Source organism: Grus americana, chromosome 1, assembly GCF_028858705.1.
Source record: "Grus americana isolate bGruAme1 chromosome 1, bGruAme1.mat, whole genome shotgun sequence".
In the NCBI taxonomy this organism is placed as follows: Eukaryota; Metazoa; Chordata; class Aves; order Gruiformes; family Gruidae; genus Grus; species Grus americana.
In genome coordinates this window covers 208,592,002-208,611,886 of record NC_072852.1, presented here as the reverse complement: position 1 = coordinate 208,611,886, position 19,885 = coordinate 208,592,002, and positions in this window count along the sequence as shown.

The window sequence follows — 19,885 nt, the reverse complement described above, 5'->3', positions numbered from 1 at the left end:
TGCTAAGACAGCAAAAGAATATCCACCATTTTTACCAGGTGATTAAAAGTTTAAAGAGCACCAGCAATGGCTGGCAGAAGATAAGCAGCAAAAATGTGTGGCTAGGAGGGGAAAGTGGGACTCCTCCTTTTTGACATCAGATCATCAGATCAGTTTGGTGGAAACATAGCTCTCTGTTCAAGACTGATCCGTGAGGCTGAAGCAGCTGTAGATGAAGAGAGAGGATCACAATAAATAGGTACGCCTTAAAAAAACGTAAGGAAAGTCTCCAACAACAGACCCACATCAAGACTTACAGGTTTGTTTCCATCAACAGGGTCATTGGTCTGAACTGAGATGCTGCAACACCCCAGGCCACTGTGCTTCCAGCAGATAAACCACAGGTACAGTCAGACTCAGGAGCCAAATCATCAGCTCTCCAAAGAAGCGGTTAGGAAGCTTTCAGATATTTGGGAGGAAAGGGATAGAGTGCAGATTTTGTGGCAACTTGCATAATATGGCATGTAGAGTGAACTTCAGACAAGATGTTTGGGATCAGGAAAGCAGAAGATAAGCTATTTTGTAAACTTATTTATTTTTTTGTGAAGAAAACAAAAAAAACCACAAAAAACCCCACACCCCCCCCCCAAAAAAAAAAAAAAAACCAACACAAAAACCAGGGCATGGAAAAGAGGGCACTTGCTAGTGGCAGTGCTGTTGCGAAGACATGAAGAGGAGTGAAAGGTAAAGACCAGAAATGCAGCAGACCTTTTCCCCACCCTTTTTCAAAATATGTAAACTTTTTGTGACCTTGCTTTACACAGATTTCAGCAAGACTGAAACAAGCTCTCTGCCCCAATAGTACAATGTGGTGCATGTAAACTTTGTGTTGTGATGGGAAAAGGGTTGCTATGCTGCACAGGGCACTCAGCACAGCGGTGTCTATCCAGGGCTTCTCCCACCACATATTATCAGGGCCAGGCCCATGCTTTGTTCGCCCCCTTGTGCCTTGTAAGCAAGGTAGATGTGGCAGAGAAGACCTTTTGAGACCTCGTTTAAGGAGGGATTAAAATAGTTTGAGGTTTCTAAAAGGTATTTGAAGGCCATGGGGGGAGGGAAGCATGGGCGAAACTGTAAAGCTGAAGAGATTCGTCATTAGGTTCACATTCCAGATTTCACTGACTTTCAACATCTACTGATTCTCAGTTCCCTTTCAGCAGCTCCACCTTATTAGGAAGGTAAATTACTGACAAGAACTGAAGAAATTGCTATCACGTACTGCTACAAAAATACTGTGTGATTAGCACGAAGTGAGTCATATGTTTTTCACAGTGTGGGAGAAACCTTACCTGCTTGAAAATATTTCCGTGTCATCCTGTATAATCCTTTCGGCAGTACACTCTAACACATAAAAGCAGGGTCACAGTGCTTTCAGACAACTCACAGGTTTCATCTGTCTCCTAAAAACACCAGCTCCTGGTACTATTAATCCTTAGCACAGTGGTGAAGGGAGCCACTTTCTGCAGTGTACCTGATAGAGTCTTCTTTGACAAAGGGAGAATTACACGTAGGTTGGGAAATTATACCTAAGAAGTTGTAGGTTGGTTGACTAGAGCTCTATGACATTCACTACATGGTGTATATCAAAAGAATAGTGCAAAAAGAATTGTTTACAGGGAGATCTCTTCCAAAAGTGTGAATCTAGTCATTCCTTAACCAAAGGGGTATCCTGCAAAATGAAGGTAACAGCTCAAAGTTCCTGAAGGGATATCTGGTATTGTGCATGCCAGTCCACAATACTTGCAATAGTATTCTCATAATCTTCCTTCTTGAGTTTGCTGCCTACAAAGAGTAGATGCCAGTTGCTTGGTGCAGTTGCTTGGTCCTATCTGCTGCCATGTATTTTCCATAGGCAATATGGCACTATGGCGTGAAACTTCCATATAAAATATCAGCATTTGAAAAATGAAGATGTTCACAGCCTGGCTCTTCCTTTAGTTATGCATTCCTGTAACAACTGAATTTAAAACTCTGCTGTATCACAGGTTGGTTGCATTTTAAGTAATTTTTGTTGACTAAAGCATTGCACAAGGTTCAAGGTCCTGGTGAACTAAGACCAGGTGCTATAATAACTAGCTATCAGAGGAAAGGAATGAAAAGTCAGGCTCCTCTATTTCACAAGTTGAGACTGCTGGGGTATGTAAGCATATTGGTTTTTTCCCTTGTGCATGCAGATTACATTTTCAATGAGGCTGATTACATGTTATGAGACTGTCACTATGTATTTTTTCCCAAATTTTTCCCAAGAATAGTTTAGTTGCTAAACTGTAACTGTTTGGCCATGTCTCAGAGTGCAAAGACAGTGTTAAGTCATAGGTTACACAATGCAACACTCTACCTGGAGGAGAAATCTCCCAGTCTTCAGTTCTCTTTCTAGATACCAGTCATCATTTGCCATAATCTTACCTCTGCGTACTTCTGTTCTCCCCCAATCCTCTGCTTGCTTTTAGAAAGGGCAAGTTACTTGAGTTTTAATGCATTCTTTAATTCACCTTAACCCTAAAATGTCCTAAAATGGTACAGAAAGAAATGCCTCTTTAAGAGTTCATGTTTGTCATCATTAGAAGCTGTGGTGATAGCATCCCTACCCTAGATTTGGTACCACCAAAATATAAATTAAACATAATGACAATGATTGTGAGATGGCTTGAAATGGATGGCAGAGTGAACAGATACTTTCAGCTTCACCTCAGCATTACACTAGGACATTTAAAAGCTAATGAGCTAAAAAGGAACAAATGAGAAAATTAATAATGCACTGCAGAGTAAAGCATTCAAGAGAAACTTCTCCTCCCCTCCATACCAGGGCTAATTAATGTGATCTGTTCTAATAAAAATAACCCTGAGCACTACTTACTCATTTTTAACACCCCGTATTCCAAGTTAATATATAAATGCTCTTTGTAAAACTACAGAATTTGAGTAGTTATGAATCATGCCACTTCAAATGGCACTTTCAATTGTGCAAGAAAATCCAAGGACACTGATTTCTCAAGTGGTTTATTGTACTCATACTGCTATTAAGGAGTCCAGATGGTTGTTCTTCTATCAAATAAATGCTATTTTTCTTGTACTGGTGCACGTGTTATATGCTCCGAAAAGAAGACTACAAAGTTTGGATCAATTTTTGCACTAATTTATAGTCCATGCAGTCTTACTGAATTCAAAGGGGTTGCACAGGATGTAATTGGTAGCAGTTTTGGCCTGCTCTGTTAAAATACCAGCAGTGGGCAAGAAATTGCTATAATGATCACCACAGAATAAAAATTGGCCAATTCACCTTAAAGGGAACTTTGTCACACTCTAAGAGGAATGCAACTTTCAAGCTGAAATAAAGTTACAAGAAAGCTAAAGGGACCCATGAATCAATGGGTCACACCTAACCATGGCCACATTTATAGATGCTGTCCTTTTCTTAGAGGATAAATTTTGCTTCACTGTCTCTTCATTCTGCATTCAAGTACTTTTGATCAGTTTATTCATACATGCAGACTGTTATGTCCTCATTTTCTTTCCCATCTTTACATTAGAATCAAAGACTCATAGAATCATGGAATGGTTTGGGTTGGAAGGGACCTTAAAGATCATCTAGTTCCAACCCCCCTGCCATGGGCAGGGACACCCTCCACTAGATCAGGTTGCCCAAAGCCCCATCCAACCCAGTCTTGAACACTTCCAGGGATGGGGCATCCACAGCTTCTCTGGGCAACCTGTTCCAGTGTCTCATCACTCTCATCATAAAAAATGTCTTCCTTATGTCCAATCTATATCCACACCCTTCCAGTTTAAAAATGTTGTCCCTTGCCCTGTTACTGCAGGCCCTGGTAAAAAGTCTCTCTCCATCTTCCTTATAAGCCCACTTTATATATTGAAAGGTCATGGTGTGTATATACAGGCATACTGTGTATGTATGCTTCCCAGGAAATGTTCTGAAAAAGAAGAAAATTGATTGAGAAACAAGTGAGATTTCTTGTCAGTATTCCTCCTTGGGGAAGAACTGACATCCAAAGTTAATTTTAACTGTAAACTTACTATAGTAAAGACAAAAACAATGAAAAAATAAACAATGGAATGGTAAATTGACAACTAATACTAAAACTGATTGTTTTTACTCAGTTTGGCAATATCTTCAGTAAAATAGCGCATACACTCTGTACATGGGTAGTAGATTTGTTCTGTAGATATAATTATCGTAGGTAAAAATGTTTTGGAAATGTATTGAAGCAAATGTCAACGTGATTGTTGGTTGTGCTATTGCATGTGACTGGGGAGTATTAATTATGAGGAGATGCTAGTTATTTCTCATTAATATCAATTGTTCCTATGTCAATACTTGATACAAGGAATCTTTATAGGCAGACTGCTAAAAAATTCACTGAGTAGACTAGCTGTCTTGCGAACTTTGCATAACTCAACAACATCCATGAGTCACCAGGTGATTTTTGAGGCATGGAACTCACAATTACAGAACTTTATGATTAATACATGGGTTATTAAGAAATTCTGGCTGATAATAAAAGTGCATGTAATCCAGTTTATTTGGACCTTCTGTTACAGATCTACTTAAAATATGTGGGTGTATGTACACATAATTTGTGTTATGCTTGTATAAGCATTTAAATATATATATTGTGTAACCTTCTCCCTACCTTCCTTCTGGGGCTAAGAGGATGAAGAAAACCAGGGGAAATACTCTTCCCGTTACAGAAGAGAGAGAGAAATAAAAGTGCATCCACAACAATTTTGCTTCTTTTTAGTTCTGCAACAATGCTTGCACAGTACATTCGTAATGTGAAAGCTCTATGCTAAATCAGCATAAGACAAGAGAGGGCTTGTATGTTAGCTGTGTCCTAATGTTTGAATAGATCACTGCAGCCTGCACCCAAGGCCTGTGGACAAGATAAATTATGATGACTGGTCTGAAGTCCTCAGGTTTCCTATACTCAGTATTTATGCAGGCAAGCTGGAGATGGAGGCAAGAGAAGACACAACTGTAGGGGTAAGGCAAAATACTCAGTGATTCACTAAGCTCTGCATAACACAGGCCACTGCATTTCACTCAGGTAAGCATGGAGCAGCTAGACTAAAGGAAACCTTCCAGACTGAATATATCAGGGAACAGTGAGTCCAACCCTTCCCTTGCTGGTTTGTTCCTTTTGCTAATCACTTCAAACATAAAAAGTTCTGCCTAATTCCTCATTTGTGAATGATTGTTTCCATCTTCTGGCATTGATTCTTCTTATCCCTTTCTCTCTAATTCTTTAAAGTTCAGCATTCGTCTGTGATGGTCTTATAGATTGAAAACAAGTAATTTTTCAGGTTTTGTTTTAACAAACTAAGCACACTAAGGTCATTAATTTGGTCCCAGAGAAGAATGTCCTTCAGCCCTCAAATATTTCTGTGGCTCTTTAATGATCATCTGCAGATTTTAAGAATCAGTTCTTGAAAGGATGCAGTACTCCAGTGCTGGGTTTCTTTATCCCAAACACACAATGGAAAAAGCAGTCTGACCATGTCTACTAATTATTGCTCTGATTATAGATTCAGACGTGATACTAGTTCTTAGTACTACCACATATGTTTGTTCAACACAGTCTGTAATACACTTTCACAACCACTACTTCTTAGGAGTCACTCTTCCATTCTGTGTGTTCTCTACATGGTGTTACTACCTTGTACTTAAATATGTAACTTTGCTGTTGGCTGCATGACAACACAGCTTGGATGAACTAAGGATACTGAGCACTCCTGATCATTCTGTCTGCACATTCTTGTTTGTGGTGACTATGTGTCCTGGTTCTGGCAAGGATAGAGTTAATTTCACAAGGAGCCAGGACAGGTGACCCAAGCTGGCCAGGGAATATTCCATACCATGTGATGTCATGCTCACCATAAAAGGGGGCCAGTCGGGCAGGGGAGGGGGCGGTGTGGTTTCGGGGTTCCGGGACTGGCTGAGCGTCCGGTCGGTTGTTGGATCGGTAAATTGTTCTCTGTTATCACCCATTGTGAATATCTGTTATCAGTACTGTTGTTGATTGTTTTCCCTCTCCCTTGCTGTCCCAGTAAACTGCCCTTATCCCAACCCTCGAGGCTTTGCCGTTGTTTTTCCATTCTCCTCCCCATCCCGCCAGGGGAGGGGCGAGCGAGCAGTGGCGTGGTGCTCAGCTGGGGCTGGGGCTAAACCACGTCACTATGTTGATCTCCAGTTTGACAGTCTGCAGTGATTTCAGACACTGGATGAAGCTATTTAATTGCTTGAACTCCTTCAGTGGCTTACACTTGATAATACCAGTGTTTTGGATATCATTCATGTTTCCTGTCACCTCTTAAATATAAGACCTTTACACAGAGTGTGAGCCAACCCTCTTTTCATTCTGCACTTTAATCTGCTTTCTTGTTTGGATCCACATCAAGGGTGGTTACAAAATAAATCTTGGGACATATTGCTAGTCCTTCCTGGAGGGACTCCACATTGTTTGCTGCCAAGATTGATGAAATGGGTAGACAGCTTCATCTCAGATTGCCTTTAAGCAGTGTGGACACCAGACACATGGCTCACGTTGCCTGTAAGTGGCACTGTGGCTGCATGGAAATGGATAAGCAACTGGAATGGTCTGCAGCAGTTTTAATCGTGTTGGCTCTGAAAAGAAGATATCAATGTAACCTCACTAAGGGCTTAATCCATTCAGTTTGTGCTCTGTGGCATAGCACCAATTTTTAAAAGTAATGTCAAAGCAAGTTAAATGCTCAAAAGAGTTCAAGTAACAGATATCATTACCTTTAGCAGTAGAATCACAGAATCACAGAATCACAGAACGGTTTGGGTTGGAAAGGACCTTAAAAACCATCTAGTTCCAACCCCCCTGCCATGAGCAGGGACACCCTCCACTAGACCAGGTTGCCCAAAGCCCCATCCAACCTGGCCTTGAACACTTCCAGGGAGGGGGCATCCACAGCTTCTCTGGGCAATCTCTTCCAGTGTCTCACCACCCTCATCATAAAAAATTTCTTCCTAATATCTAATCTAAATCTACCATCCTTCAGCTTACCCTTTGTCCTATCACTACATGCCATCGTAAACAGTACCCCTTAGGTACTGGAAGGCTGCAATACGGTCTCCCTGGAGCCTTCTCTTCTCCAGGCTGAACAAGCTCAACTGTTTCAGACTGTCTTCATAGAAGAGGTACTCCAGACCTCTGAACAGAAACCTAGACTAGAATGCAAATACTACTTAACATTTTGTAACCTTCCATACCCTCTCCACCTAATAATGGAACTTTGCCATGGCTAACATTTCTTTATATTATATATATAAAGCTATATATAGAGAAAGTACTACCATATTTTTCCCCTTTCGTTTCCTTAGTTTTATGCATAATTTACATTTCACATAGTGCTATTTTTCCCATCTTTATTTTTAATCGGTGTCTGTGTTCATGTTCACTGGCTGTTCTCTTTTCTCTGCTAAGAAAGGGCCTTGAGCCAAACACTGTGGGATTTTACTATCCTGTCCACTTAAAGGCTCACATTCAGTGCATATGGAAGCACTGTGCAAAGTTAGCATTGACTGATTTGTTATACATGGCCGTGAAGATGTATTAGATTTAGTCCTCAGAGTTGAATAGCACACCACCTAAGCAGTGTTTGGTGGCACCAAACTCTGCAACTTCCTCTGCTACTTCTGAGTCCTGCCTCATTTTGCAGTGTTGCTATAATCTAATAAACTCTTCTTCAAGGGTTCTTCATTTTCATCCACTTTCTTGTGGCTACACTTTTCTCATGATCTATTTCACTAATAATTTTCCTTAGACATGAAGAATCTGTCCATGTGAAACAGAAAATATGTATCTTACAGTTGGTACCATCTCTGTCTTCACAGGTTCAGAGTAATCAGGTCATGGTTGCTGGTATCCAGATAGCATTTAGCTTTCATTCCAGAAATTACTTCATTTTTCTGAATTCAACATGGCCCTGTAAATTCTCAGGGCTGATTTAGGGAAGAAAGTTGTAACAATTTTTACTTAAAAGGAAAAAGTAATTCAAGGTAAGTTACTTCTAATTATATTGCATTGACGATGAGGAAAGGGAGTACATACAGCAAAGTACTCAGCTGCTCATTAACCACTGCCTCTTACATCATCATGTTAAGGTATTGTTTCACATCTGGTGAGGAAATCAATGAAACCCCAAGATTTTCAGTCCCTAAAAGTGACTTTCTCAGGTTTCAGTATATATGGTTACTCATTACAATGAGGTTTAAAATAATTATTTTCTGCAAAGTATAAATGCCCAAGTACTTCTTAAAAGTTGCAGTTATATTTTAGAATATGGGAACACTAGTATGTCTCCAGCATTTAGATTCCTCATTTTTTTCCTATAAGTTACACACAGGTACGTTAAGAGAAAGACGTCATGGTTCCTCGGCTTTGATTTAGGATTGATCTAGAATTTTTCACATGCCAGAGTGATTTTCCAGCTTATGCCTCTGGTTTTCCTTCCTTTGTGTTTACTCTTTAGAAATGTTTATGGCTAACAAACATACTCAGTCTTTGCCTTCACTTTGCCAATACTTTAAGATTTCTCACATTTTCTCCCACTTTAACAAGAATGTTAAAAAGAATATGAGACTATACATGTTTCAAGTCGTTTTCATCTTCCTTGGAGATGGGTGATTGCAGGTCTGTGGAACATGCTACGTGACTTCTCTTTTAGGATGTGTAGCCTTGTACCCAGCACCAGTGGTTCTGCCCAGCTAGACCTCCTATCCAGTCAAGGTACAAAAAATTGAGGGGAGATATCTTTGGAAAAAGAGATGTCTACAGGTCTCTGAAGAATATGGTTTAGATATGAGAGCTTTTGTGAAGTAGAATTGACAAAAAATAATAAGCCATTAATGCATTAATTGATTGATGATTGATTGATTGATTGATTGATGCATTAAAGCCTTTATAAGCCAGATGCTGGTAAGAGGAACTGGTGTGGGCAGACCTGAATGTCTCATTGCTTGCTAGATGAGACTGAAAGAGGAGGGCTAAGCACCCAATTTTCCCTGTTTAATGGGAAGAAAAGTGGGACCTGTGTTACAACAAGAACTGTGAGCATGCCTAAATAGCAGCTGAGAATGTGTAACAAATGTGTAAATGGAAGGGAGTCCCTGTGTAACAGAGTCAACTGAATCGTGCTATTAGTAATAGGCAGAAGATTGTAGCGGTTGGAGTTTCAGCTTGCTTTCCATTTGTACCGCAGCAGTTGGCCTCCACAGTCTCAGCCTGAGGCTTTCAGTCTGGGACATTTTGTGGATAACAGCTTCTGATTCTCCTCCTCCTTTTTTCTCTTTTATTCATTGTGCTTCAAGCCAAAGCTTGAGGCAGCAGATGGATTTAACAGCATGGGATCAGCAAATTCCTGTTATGATGAACTGAGAGAGAGAAAAACCCTAACTTAGCTCTATTGATGCAAAGGGGAATAATTGCTGGTGAGTCAGTGGAGCTAGGATTTCACTCTGTGCATCTAGACTCCTCCTGAGTACTTGCAAGTAGAAGCTCTGGGAGGATCTGGCTCTTTTAATGGTATTCTTATGGAGATTGCAGAAGATGTTAATGAGGTAAAAAATTATCAAGATGGTAATACTTATTTCCCATGAAAAATCATATTAACAAGTTGAGGATGATGATATTCATAAAACAATGGCAATTAAAGTAGAGCAAATTCTGTTTCTGATGTACCTTGGCTTCCTTAAGGAATATCAGGAATACTTTCTGGTCATTAAGAAAAGACTGCTCTCTTGGACAGTACCCTATACGTTAACATGTCGGTGTTAAAAGTAAACAGTAGGTGGCCTCAGAACATTAGTATTGCTCTTCACTGGAACGGATGTAAAGTGAGGGCAGGAGCCCTGCAATTCTCTGTGGCTGGGTGCAGCTCCTTCCCTAATTATATGAAACATGCTGAGATGCATTCTGCAGCTCAGCGCTATTGCTTTCACCTGGAACAGGGCCATGTGTTAAACCTTAATGTAGGCTCATGTGATCTAATTTTTCTTTTACTGTTTTAAACACTTTCTGACTATTGGCATGTCTCAGACATTGGAAGAAATATCTGTGTTGCACAGAAAAAAATTATGAGATATGCAATTCTCATTATTTGATGCAGCATATCAGATATACTAGCTACCTGTGGCAGTGAAGAAAGACTAAAGACATCCTGCTTTACTGACAAATATCTTCTACTCACATGCCTTGCTTTTCAAACATCCAATGAATAACATCTGGTGGTTTTGGAGATGGTGACTGATTAACCACAGTGAACCAGTCCAAGAGTTGGCTTGTCTTCTTTAAGGAAATTACTGCAGATGATAAAGAATCCACACCAAACCTGTGGCCTCAGGACCCTGAGAGTCAGTTTTCAACCTTTGCCAAGGTTTGGTCCCATCAAGTGCAATTTATATCATCAACCTCTAATCCTGGTCATGAACTCTAGTGCTTCAAGAGAATCCTTGATCTCAGAGTCCAGACGCTATGTATGACGAATGTCAGTTTGCAATAGCCTAATCTGTTCCATTGGTGCTCTTCCAGACTGCCAGATCATCTCAACAGCTGGGAGAAGGAGGCTCTGTTATTGAATCTACTGTTTAATTTTTTCATTGTTGACTCCTCAGAAAAAAATGTCAAGTTAAACAAATCAACAGAAGCCTTGTGCACTAAGGAAGATGCAGTCATTATAATCCATATTGAGACACAGGGAATGAAAGTGCAGCAAATCTCTTGCTTTCCTTCTCTTATTTTTGGCCAAGGTGAACACCAGTGTGTCACCATTAAAAGACTGGTTATTAGTTAAAAGCAGAGTGTCTACCCTCAGTCCACCAAGGACTTGCAAAGACTGGGACAGCAGAGCTGTTGAAGGGGCTGTCGAAGCCAAAGGAAAGCAGAACCTTGCTGCATACAGTCCTTGTCTTTGCAGAACCATTCAACAAGAGAAAACCAGCAGAATACTGGAATTTTCTATATGAAATCTAGCAAGCATCTTCTAACATAGATTACAGGGCAGAGGAAGAATAGTTGCTGTAAGAACCAAGAACTTTGCTTAGATATAGCTGAGGCCTTTCCAATTGTGGGATAATGCTCATCTTTTCCAGTGTAGGGTGCATGCAACAGCCTTGCAATAGCATGCACCCTACCCCATGGTGCATTCACAGAGGTATTTAATGTGCCCATTCAGCCCTGTATATAAATTTTAAAAGACAGACAGCTCTTTCTGTTAGAAACTGTGGAAAACTCAGTGCTGGTATCCCTCTAGTACTGTTCAATGTTTGGCAATTGCATGGGATGTTTTATAACAGGCATATGCCATGTAAGATATTAACTGACTGCAGACTGATTGACATTTATTCCTGTTACCTGAGCTTATTTTTCACTATGTTCTCTGGTAGAATTTGACCAGATTTAGCTTAAGTATCTGATTTTTAAGTTGATCAGCACTAGAGTTCAATGTTCAATGCCTCTTCACATTTATAATTTGCCAGCAGAAAAATCAGCCAAGTCAATGTTACTGAGACAGTGACCTGTGGAGTGCTGTAGGAAAAGTCCTCTGTTCCACAGCTTTTGCCTCTCTGGACAGTTTTAGTTCCTAGTCCTAATCCCACAGGCAGGGCAGGAAAGCAGTTTTTCAATAGGCGTTGGAATGACAAAGGAGCATTAGGTTTGCCAACCTGGGATGGGGCTGCAAATTCCCCTCCCTTGGTCTGCAAACACCATAGACTTTTAAGGCTAAAATGTTGTGCTTGGAGCAGAAGGGAAATACGTTCTTGGTGCCTCCAGCTGTTCCACAAACACAAGCTGCCATCAGCTCATCCTTAAAAGCACAAACTCTTTCACACAAAAGTGGACAGAGAAAGCAGGTTTGCCTGGAGGGGAAGTTACCCTTCCTCTCTCTCCCAGTTTATAGTGCAGTATCAAGGCATGGCACTAAGCCTATTTCTATTGCTGATGTCTCTGACAGAAGCAGCACTGCAGAAAACACAGTGGCAAGTCCAGCCTTTCTAGAAAAGATCTCCAAAGGAAAAGCTACTGTGGGAGTGCTGCCATGGGAGTAATGAAACTCTTTGTCTGAGAAAGAAGTGCTTTATTTTGCATCTACATCCATCAGCAGAGCCACCTCTGAACATCTCATCCATTAGGCAAGGTCGGACCTGCACATCAGGAGGGTTGGCTGACACTGCAACACCAGGGCTCTAGGGACCGCAGCGGTGTCAGAGACTGCCCTATCTGTCCTAGGCTGCCCCACTGCCCACAGCCATCCCTGACCAGCGGCTGGTCCACCCTGTTCAGAGGCGCCTGTTCAGCCTGTCCCCTTCCTTTCACAACTCCTGTGACGCCTTTATCACCTCCCCTGTATAACAGTTATCGGAAGAAATTGTAGCTGCATGACAGATACTGAGTTAGCTCTCAAAGCAGCAGGGAAGAGCATGAGGTTAATTACCATTTGACCTGCCTGGAGAGTGAATACATTAACAATTTATTAAGCTTGTCTTTCACTCAGTATCCCGTGTGGAGCAAAGGACTGGGCCTGGACAGCATCGTGCTGCTGTGGCAATGGCAGCAATCTGCATTTGGCTCATTAGAGAACATGATTTGACCCACCTGAATTTCAGTGAGTGCTGACATTTAGCTGAGAATGGAAATCCTCCTGAAATGTCCCTTATCCTGTCCTGCCATTCAAGTTCATCTGCATTATCCTGCTGCTGGCTGCACTCCAGCACATGGGAATCCCCAGTGTCCTCCACCACCATGAATGATTAGCTGGCAGTGTGAGGCAGAGTGAGAGGATACGCAATTTTCCCTTGCCGTGGAATTATCATCCGTGTGTGAGATAAGAACATCCCTCATTCATTAATGTGATTTCAAAAGAACGCGGCAATTCCATTTGCATTACAACTGATGCTGGCCTAACAATCTGAAATCCTGTTTAATGAGTTATCAGTCCAGATAATTTCAGTCACAACTTGATGATTTTTTTTATGTTTATTGGGCTAGATTCATACTTGAATTTAATTGCTACAATGCCACTGGCTTAGCTGGAACTATGCCAGTTCAAACTGTTGACGGTTTGACTCTTGGTTAAGTATCCATATCACTTTTGCATAGGCTGAAAACGTCTTCTAAATTGTAGGAAAAGTTCCGAAAGCATGAAAGTACGGGATTTCAGTTTAAATAGCACATTCTTATTCTTCTAAAACTGTGAGAATGGTTTTCTTCTCATCTCATTAGTTTTACTGTCCAAGGTGATTAAATATCGGTCATCTTCAGCAGCTTTGCTGCAGAGCAGAGCCAGGTCAAATAATCTTCATCTGGTCCTTCTCTAAAGAAATGCTATGCTGAGGGTGTGTGAATCAATACACGAAATTATGTGCCTTGCTTATATAGTCTTGACTGTATCATAATCTACATCTGCATCATAGACTACATCTGTCTTGCTATATAAAACTGAAGTCAGGGACCATCTTGCTGGGACACTATCTTGCCTTGAGGCTAGGGAGAAAGGCTACATAGCCCTAGGCACTGGGTCTCTTCTGAGTTCAATGTGGTGTGTCCCTTGAAGGCCCTAAACCATAATTACTACTTTGTTCATGTTGGTTTTTTTCCAAGTTCATATCCTTAGCTGGTGTGAGACTGTGGGTCTCAGTCCAATAGCAAGGTGTTTTTGCAGTGGGAAGCCCAGGGTTTGTGTTGTATACCCTGAAAAGGGAGTCCCGGGGGCACTGTTGGAGGGCTGTGCAGGGCAGAAAGAAGCAACACTGAAGCAGTCATGCTCAGCTGTTTTAACAGGAGTGGTCATGGTGCTGTCCCTGTGCAGTGCTTGGGCAGTGTGTGACAGCATGGCCCCAGCCCAGCCCCCGGCACACTAGCAATGCAGCATCGGTCCTGTGCCTTGGACCATGTTGGCAATATAAACATACCAAGATCCTTATCCTTTGTTATTTTTGTTTCTGTCTTAAGAAACTTCCCAGGTTTCAGTAATGACATTGCAACCAACACTGTGATTCATTTGACCCGATTTTTATTATATAAATATTAGACTTTGGTCTAAGCCAGCATCTCACTGCACTCAACAGCAAAAGCCACATCCCGGTCCTGAGATTGCTAGTATGAGATGAGCTGAATCTTACTGAGAGTTCCTCCTAAAGAAACAAGTTGTGGATGTTTGGGTTAGGTTTTAGCCCAGCTGCTGATAAATCTTGAGCAAATCACTGAAGTTCTATGTCTGTCAGAAACCAATAATAAACTTTACCTGTATCTTAAGTGGAGTAGTACAGGACTGCAAACCTTTTTGAGATCCCTGGCTTAGGTGTGCTGCTGTGCAACTGTAATCAGAAAGTATGATAATTGTTTATAACTGTGACACACTGGCATGACTGTTAATGAGAACAAAAATTGTATTTATGGAATAAAAAAATGAAGCACGGAGCTTAAACTTGTAAATAATTCCTATAGTGTTATAAATTTCCCTACTTCTCCACACCAAGTTAAAAGGCAGGGCCTGTGTCCTGACAAATGTGCTACATTCAGACAAGTATAATGCACCAGAGGAATTCAAACATGAAATGTTCTTGGAAAAGACACATAACAAAGCCTTGAGACAAGATATGATTTAAGGAAAACCTTGCAGGAGGAGGGAGAGGATAAATGATGCGCGGAAGTGGGAGGCTGGTTGGAGAAAAAAGAGTGGGAGAAACAGACAGATATGTCCAAATTTTGTTTTCAGTTACACTTGAATAAATTACTTTTTCCCCAGTAGTATTTGCCTTTGGAGAGCCTAGATTGCTTTTTGTTGCTTTTCTCTTAATAACCAAGGACCAGCCAAAGCCAGAAAAAGAAAACCATATAGCGTGGTCAGTACTCTGACATGGGCTTACAGAATTTGTCATTTTAGAAGCAAGGAGGATGGGTGGGTGCATTTTCTCCCTGTGGGATGGGATATAGTTTGTTTTTCTGAGAAATGAAATAGCTTATTGTAATTTACAGCTTTAGGCTTAATAACAAGATGAGGAATCTGGATGATTTTTTTATTATCTTTATTGGACTAGATGATCTGAAAGTTATTCATCCCTTAGACTTCATGCCTATGTCTACCCTGCAGGTAGAAATACAGCAAGCCACAAAAGATATTAGATAAATTCTTGGAAAGCAAGTACATAAAGAGATAGTAAAAGGACAACACAGGGACTTATCATCAACACCCTTAAACCACTGACTGCACAGGCCAGGCTCACATGCTCTTCCTAATCAGCATCTCTCACTGCCACTACCTGATATGCAGTACTAGGCCAGATGGACACAGGGCAAGGTAGAGCATTTCCTATGTCCTTACACTCTGTACCTTACAGATCACACTTTGCATTCCTGGTTGAACTCTCCTGCAGACTTAGCCAAAGGTTATAGTCACAAGATCTTGGCATACACAGCTAGGTTTCAGCACAGATAATTTTTTTTCCTAGCAGCTGGCATAGTGCTGCGTTTTGGATTTAGGATAAGAACAATGTTGATAACACACTGATGTTTTAGTTGTTACCAAGCAGTCAAGAACTTTTCAGCTTCTCATACTGCCCTGCCAACAAGAAGGCAGGGGGTGCCCAAGAAGCTGGGAAGGGACACAGACAGGACAGCTGACCCAAACTGACCAAAGGGATATTCCATACCATAGGACATCATGCTCAATATGTAACTGGGGCTTGGCTGGGAAACAGCGTGGCTCAGGAACTAGCTGAGCATTGGCTTCGTGTGGTGAGCAATTGTGCTGTGCATCACTTGTTTTGTATATTCTTTTATCATTATTATTATTATCATCATAATCACCATCATCATCTTCCTTTTCTGTCCTATTAAACTGTCTTTATCTCAACCCATGAGTTTTACCTTTTTTCTTTTCGATTCTCTCCCCCATCCCACTGCAGGTGGGCAGTGAGCAAACAGCTGCGTGGTTTTAGCTGCCTGCTGGGTTAAACCACAACACCATGGTAAGGTGGAGATCAGGCATCGGAGAGAAGCTGGTGGAATGGGGAGAGCAGTGCTCTCACAGGACACTGCCAGAGTGATCCACGTGTCACCTGCAAAATGAGGAGCTTCTCTGGATCAATGGAAGATTTAACAAACCTAGAATTTTGCCAAAAGGGAAATACTAGGATGGCATTCAGAAGACTGTAGGGAGTGCAGACAGAGCAGAATGAAATGCCAGTTGATGGAAAGTTTTTCTGTTGTCTCATCTAATGTTTAATACCCTTTTCAAAGTGTGACACATACCAGCCGAAGTGTGGGAGGTAATTCTGTATCACTGGCCTAAGTTTCCTCCCACACAAAGCAAATGCTTTTCTTTGGCCTATCCTTGGCTTTCACTGTGAGGATACACAGAGCCAGTTCTTCACCTTTTGGAAGATGTATTTTTAATTCAAGAATGTTCTCATACACACATTTGCAAGTAAATCTGCATTGAGCACACTGCAAACAACAGCAGGTACAAGCCATGAAATCTCCGACTCCTGAAAACTGTTGCTCTCCAGACTAGGATTCATCCTCATTGACAGAGGCCTCACAAAGGTAGGCGGACACTCTCCCAAACTGCATTTCATTGCACTGCCATTACCTACAGTAAGAAATCTAACTGCCCTGACTACTTTGGCAGATGCCAATCAATCAAGGTAAACAAGCCAGGGTACTTTGCCTGGCCTTTAGGTAGCCTTTCAAGAATATGTAGGCATCCTATAGGTACTGTGACAAAGCTACCAGCCCCATGAACACATTGTGGATAGCTGGGACTAGATGTGGGCACTGAGACTAGATGTGGGCACCTGGGCCCTTCTCCTTCTGACTGATCTCTACTGAACTGTCTTCTACTCTCCCTTGATTGTACTGATTAATGGAGGGGTGTACTTGTAGTGCCATTTAAGCCTCCAGCCACCTCTTTAAAAATATATGGGTTTCCCATAGGCTCTTTATAATGATTGCTAGCCCTATGTAGGTATCTTGCGTAGGAAAATTCCAATGGCATTGCATACTATGTTTAGGCAACTGAATGAGGATCCAGGTCTCCCTTGTCCATACTAGGATTTTAAATACCCACCCTACACCTACTTTTTAGTGTCTAAATGTCAACTGAAAGTCACTAGGAGATGGAAAGTGGATTTTTCCCCACAAGATAGGCCTAACACTGTGATCAGGCCTGCTCTGGGTAGCTAAAGTACTGTCTTCCAGAGAATATTCTTTTTTTTTCATTGTGGACAAACCCTTTGAGTCTAGAAGAAATCTCTATGACATGATGGGGGTTTGCTACAAATAGCCATTGAATTAGTCATGTAGGTCCACAGGTAGCAACTCTGTGTGGTCCTTATGTGGTAGCATTCTGAAGGAATGGCTTCCAGATGTTCACAGAATCACAGAATAGTTGAGGTTGGAAGGGACCTCTGGAGGTCATCTGGTTCAACCCTCCTGCTACAGCAAGGCCACCTACAGCCAGTTGCCCAAGACCACAACCAGACAGCTTATGAATATCTCTAAAAAAGGTAGAGTGCCTGGGCAACCTGTGCCAGTGCTCAGTCACCCTCACAGTAAAAAAGTGTTTCCTGATGTTCAGAGGGAACCTCCTGCGTTTCAGTTTGTGCCAATCACCTCTAGTCACTGGGCAGCACTGAAAAGAGTCTATCTCTGTCCTCCTTGCACCCTCCTTTCAGATTCCCCTTGAGCCTTCTCTTCTCCAGGCTGAACAGTCCCAGCTCTCTCAGCCTTTCCTTGTAGCGTGCCCATGAAGCTTAAGAAGTAGGAGGGTGAATAGAAGTTATCACGGGCAGAGAATTACCCTCCTTCTAAGTGGTGAGAGGCAAGGGCATTCAACAAAGTGAACATGCTGGCTAAGTCTACATTAGTGACTTAAACAGTACTTAGGAATATTGTGGGGTCCTGGAGCTTTGGACTGTGAAATTGTTTCAGTGCCTCCAGCGTGGTTCTGGCCCAGGCCAATGAGCACCTTCTTAACCAGTAACTGAACAGGGTCTTGGGAACATTAGATACAGGAAAGATTAGGGTACATGTAGCAGCTGACTTGCCCTCAGGTTTTGCATATGGCCTCTTCTCACCTTGTTCTTCTCCCCGAGCTGAATTCTCACTGCTGCTCCTTCCCAGCCTAATGATCTACCCTATCCCTAGCCTAGTCCCTGTCTGGATGCTAAAGGCCCACCAGCCACAATAACCTAAACTAAACAGTCTGGGAAAACTCCTTTTCTTGCCATCCTCTCTTCCTTGCAGCATAGATTGTTGGCTAACCCAAAACCAGAATAAGTGTCATTTGTATCAGAGTTTGTTTGCAAGCTGTCTTTTCAGTCTGACACAGTTAGTACGGAAGTTAAATACCTGGAAATGGGAACTCTGGTGCAGCAGTGCTGAGTGTGGATTAGATGTCTTTCTTTGAGGTGATATGAATGAACATATGTGAGAGAGGTCTGTTAGACATCTAGAAACCCTTATGCATTGTCCTAGAGGCAGATGCTGAAAGAGGGAGAACAAATTGCAGATGAATACTTAACCATTGAAAGTCACTTCAAACATATAATTTCAAGCAGGTGAATCTGACTTCTATTCTTAGGCCTTGCAGAACTCTCAAAACTGTCTCTGAAAAAAACCCAAATAACCCAGCAACAACAACAAAAAACAAAACAACAAAACAACCTCAGCGGATTATTTCATCAATCATTGTTATTTTTTTCTATTAAATGAAAATGACAGTCCATTCACCCTGGACTTTTAGAGGTCAAATACTCAGATCTTTAAGGATTTCTACCATTTTTTTCCTCCAGCTATCAAATTCCAAGTTTATTCCTTAATCCTAAGGAAAAATCTACAAAGTAAAATGCACTTGTTAGCAAAACATTTCTCTTCTCATTAGTTCCCATTGTTACCAGCATCACTTTCTCTGCCATATGTTTCGCATTTTAAACCTTGCTTTAGATACTCCTAAATTCTGCCTGGAAAGTATCAAAATAATTATGAATCCAATAAAATTTGAAGTATAACATATTCTTGATATGATTTTCATGTTTGCCATCTTGATCGACTGGTGCAGTGGAATCTCAATTTTCCTGTTTCCCCTTCAAAATAATTTTAGCTCCCCTTGAGGAAGAAATTAATGAAACTAAGATATTTTTTATCTTGAAAATGTGAGATTTTTTGTCACAGGATGTCATGTGCATGAAGATGCAGAGTCATTCCACTGAGTCACTCCCACAGCTGCACCACGTCAGTTCTATTAGTTCCAATTCAGAAAAACGAAGAAGTAGCACATTTCTCAGTGGCAGAGTAGACTGGGACTCAAGACACAGGAAGGAATTCCTGGGCAGAGTAGTGCTTAGTTGGAAGATACATAACTTGTGGCATTTAAGGCTGAAATAAAAGAATCATGCTGAACTGTCCTCACAATGCATTTATGTATGCTTTTTATGTGTGTGAACTGAGTGAATGAAAGAGGAACCTTATAAGCTCAAATAATACCTGACTTCAAGCTGTACATGCCACTGTGAGGCATTGGCATGTCACTATATCCACGCACTCTATGTCTGCTCCAAAGGACAAGGGAAGCCCTGGTCACTTGGAGATGGATTGTACACCATGCAAATGCAGTCATCAGAGAAATGAACTACAATGTCTTATCCCAGTCCCTACAGCATATGGAAAATGAAGCGCTAAAACTTTTGTAACTGGACGAAATTGAAGAGCTATTCAGAGAGAATTCAAAAAGCACAACTTTGTTGTGAGACCATCAACTAAATTTTAGGTACTTTCTCAAAGCACAGAAATGCCGGACCTCT